Genomic DNA, 4,250 nt, shown 5'->3' on the forward strand with positions numbered 1-4,250 from the left:
TAAATTGTAAAATCTGCAGCTCCTAGAGTTTGTGCTTCATAAATATGAGAGAGTTGAAGTTAGAATAATAAAGATTGTATTTTTAACTTCTAAAATACTCCTTTTGAAAGCCAACTTCCGTCAAAAACTGCCAAAGTCACCCTAGGATGAGAGTCACCCTGGGATGACTAAGGCTCCTGCCAAAACGCCTTCTTGATGCAAGTCACCCTTGGGTGACTGTCACCTTGGGGTGACACTGCCTTCTGCCAATCGATTCTCTCCAAGTGAGCTTAGCTCACTGTCACTCTAGGGTGACTTAAGTTTCTTCCTTCAATTTTAAATGTTTCGTTTAATCTTTGAGTCTTTCACATTCTGACATTGTTTTCTTCCATTTCAATCCATGAGTACCTAATTCCACAAATGTAATGATCAAGCTCAACTTGATAAAATAAGATCAAAACCACTCTAAACTAAATGACTCCACAAGAAAATTACCACTAAACATATCAAGAAAGTGACACATTACAAGACAAAACATCTTTATAGTGGATGTAGTTAAAAATTCGTGATATTGTCCTAATCCATTTCTCAGCATCCATAGGATTGCCTAAACCATCAAACGTATGTGGCTTCTCTTTGCGGAACCTTTCCACTGCTGAACGATTTGGTGCTACTTGTGGTGTAGGCTCCTCGGGGGCAATTCCTCGTCCTCGTCCATGTCCTCTTCCTTGTCTGCGTCCTCTTGTTGCCATATCCATCATGTAGTTAAAGGTTCAATTGGTTAGCATGATTTAACAATATCGTATGTGAATCAATCATTGTAAATAAGCGTGTTATGAGGAATAAAATTTTAACATGCATAAAGTATGAACAAATTACTTATATACATGCCTCAAGAGAAGGCTTCCATAATATTCAACATAAAAGTATCTCAAAAGGGGTTATTTTGGTTAATACAATTGAACGATGTCAGATGCAAAATAGTGTATTGCATGCCTCAAAAAAGGACTTTGATTATATTCAATAGAATAGTGTATCGCATGCCTCAAAAAAGGACTTTCATTATATTCAATAGAATAGTGTATCTCCAAGTGTTTATTTGAAATACATAGGCACAACACAATAATATTTTTATAATGATTGGGGTGTCTAAGTAAGGTCTGAGTTAGATGTAGAAGAATTTGACCTTAAAATCAAAAGGTTAGGTGATTATATCAAAAGAAACGTTATTCCAAACAACTATTACAACTACTAATCTAACAACACATGCAGGCAGTTGCAATCTCCTGACTTTCACTACTACAAAAATGCACATACATAACGCTTCATACATAACGGTTTTTTTTAAAAACCGTTATGTATGAGCGCATTTTTGGAATAGATAACGGTTTTTACAAAAAACCGTTATCTATGTAGTGTTGTCCATACACTTAGATATCGGTTTGAGTTAAACCGTTATGTTTGTGCGTTATCTATTAGTTGCATACATAACGGTATTACAAACCGTTAAGCCGACTGTTATCTATGAGCATATTTTACAACGGTTTATTAAACCGTTATGTATGAGAGTTTTTAAAACTGTTAAGTATAAATATATATTTTTTTTAATTTATATTATATTATATTATATTTAAAAGTAATAAATAAATTGATGATTCTAAAATCTGAATTTGTTCATGAATATAGACTTTCATAAATTAAAAACTCCTAACATTTTTTTTCATTAAATAACACTTATATAAATTAAAAGACATTATTAGAAAATACCAAAAATTGAATATTGAATAATAAAAGTGAAATAAAAGAAAAGAAAAGAAAAAAGACTTTTCCCTCTCATCGCACAACCCTAATTTCCTTCCCCAATTTCACTCTTATCTTTCTCTCCATCTCTCTTCTCCGCTTCGACGGAACAAGGCAGCAGCAGAAGAAATCGAGCCTTCTCTTCTGAAGAATCGCTGCGACTTGTGTCGTCGTCGGTGTCTTCTCTCTCTCTACCTCGACGACAAGGTGGCGACAGTAGCTGCCACGCCTCTCTCACCCTGCTCACCGCTTACTCTACTCCGTCGAGTTTTAATCGACTCGGTCTCAAGCGGGGATACGCCACTTAAAGGTATCAAGATAAGATTTTCAATGTTTCCTATTCTCAATTTTTTCATGAATTGTAGTTTGAATTTTTCATGAATTAAAGAAATCAACTGAAACAGGAAATGGAAGGAAGCCCTAATTTCGCCACCTCTATCATCTGCTATCCCTAGGCGCCGCTACTGCACCGCCTGCCACGTCGCGCCGCCCTTCTTGTCTGCTAACCCTAGCCACCGCGACCAGCGCCGCCTGCTCGTCATCGCCCCTCTCGTCTGCTAACCCTAGCCACCGCGACCAGCGCCACCTGCTCGTCGCCGCCCCTCTCGTCTGCTTACCCTAGCCACCGCGACCAGCGCCGCCTACTCGCCGCGCCCCTCTCATTGTATGTACAATTTTCTATTTTTGCACATTAGTTTGTTCGATTTTGTGTTTGATTGCATTGACAAAGTAAATCTCTCGTTGTTGTAGGACATGGAATATGGGTTGAGGTTAATTGTTGCCTCTAATTCATGGATTTTGCACTGAGTTTATTTTGTTTTATTTTAGATTTGCTATCTGTTTAGAAGAGATTTAGTGTTTCTAAGGTTAGTTTTGCTTCTCGCTCCATTGCTATCATCAGAGGTTATCAATTCTAGCTCTTCCCCTTCTACTAGAAAGCTGACTCACAGTCTCACATTTTTGTGCTTTTTAGATTCTGTTTAAAGTGAGCTCTGTTTTTCTATTGCAGATTGATTCCATTTGCATCTTACTTGATGCTCGTATAGTTGGGACTTTGGTGCAATTTATTTCTTCTTTCATGTTCCTTAAGTTTGTTCCTAGCAAACACATGGTAACAGTTTTGTGATCTGGTGAGTACTTAGATTTGCTCGTTTCTCGCTCACGGCTTATCTGTGGTATCTATCTATTGCTGATTGAAATCAAAGTGTTTGAATCATAATGTTATAAGATTATTGTATTACATGAAAAGAGGCAGGAACTTTTTGTTTTCTACTTGCTCGATTCTCGCTCACAGCTTATCTGTGGTATCTATCTATTGCTGATTCAATTTCAAATAGGAATTATGTATGTCCAGTTATTTTGTGAGCTTGACATTTTCATGTTTTAATAGGTTTAATCTCCTTAGTTAATTTAATAGTATTAGATAGAATGTTACTTGAGCTTTTGAAAGATCCGTGTAATTGACACTTACCCCTCTTATGTTCAACAACACTTTTGAGCCATCAGAGGTTGGTATGTTGGCCAGGTGCTTGTGCGCGCCGCTGGTTTCTATCCGAGTCAGAAAGATCAACAAGCAAGGAACATTTCTGTCTTTAACCTCTGTAAGGTAAGTTTGCAGTAGTATTCTTTTAGAGGAATTGATATGGTTCAGTGCTTGTAAAATAATATCACTTCCTTTATATTAATCGGGCAGATTTTCCCAGGTGCAGGTCCCTTCAACAATTGGTGATTTTGGTAATCTGACTGTCGGCTTTCCTACATCTACTGGAACCAGAGAAATCATGAGGCTTTTTGTTTTGAGCTGCGGCACCTGCCATTATATCAACACAAACCAAATCAACCTGTGAGATAGGTATCCATTCTAAAATCTTGAATGCATCGCTAATATCTTTAGTATCATCATGTGTATGAAAGATGCCCATTTTAGTACAGGCGGCGTTTTACCGCAGGCACACGATATTTCAAACACATATAGTTAAATTTGTTCGCAGAGAGGAATGACAGCATAATCAACATTCTTTAAGATCGTCTCTGAAATAAAAATTTTGTAAGTTATTATTAAAATTTGATAGACAGCACTACCAATGGTGACTTGACGTACCTGTGTTGCCTGAAACTGCATTTTGAAGACTGCTTTGATCTTTTTCTCGCTTCGCTTGAACATCTTTCCTGGATATTATGCATCAAAATTTCTGGGCTCTTTGTGAGGGAGGAGCTGCAGTCCTTATCTAGGTGCCAGTTAATAGTCTAAATGATTTGGTGGTTAGATAAAGAGCCAAAACTAAATTATCAAAAGCCCTTGTTTTTTATATGCTGCAAAGAAGTTACAATAAGGTTACAAACGGATAGTTTCTGGTTTTGACTTTTGGAGTAAGATCATTGGAGATTTGTTTCCTTCACTACATGTGGTACCATGATGGAGAAGTTTTTAGTGCTTAGTAACTTGATAGGTTTTGTCCATTTTACCAATC

The 4,250-nt window shown here is 37.1% G+C and overlaps 1 long non-coding RNA gene across 8 annotated transcripts; it reads left to right on the forward strand.

The window, feature by feature from the left end:
• Window positions 1–1,869: 1,869 nt before the first annotated feature.
• On the forward strand, window positions 1,870–3,953 carry LOC131014095 (uncharacterized). 8 transcript variants are annotated; one of them, XR_009098038.1, is made up of 5 exons: window positions 1,876–2,089; window positions 2,184–2,443; window positions 2,530–2,645; window positions 2,789–3,385; window positions 3,483–3,953. It is a non-coding gene; the product is annotated as an uncharacterized LOC131014095 (long non-coding RNA). The 8 variants fall into 8 exon arrangements; XR_009098039.1 differs by having other exon boundaries at window positions 2,530–2,549; XR_009098037.1 differs by having other exon boundaries at window positions 2,184–3,385; window positions 3,483–3,631; window positions 3,707–3,953.
• The last annotated feature ends 297 nt before the right edge of the window (window positions 3,954–4,250 follow it).

The sequence above is a fragment of the Salvia miltiorrhiza genome, chromosome 3 (genome assembly GCF_028751815.1).
Source record: "Salvia miltiorrhiza cultivar Shanhuang (shh) chromosome 3, IMPLAD_Smil_shh, whole genome shotgun sequence".
Taxonomy (NCBI): Eukaryota; Viridiplantae; Streptophyta; class Magnoliopsida; order Lamiales; family Lamiaceae; genus Salvia; species Salvia miltiorrhiza.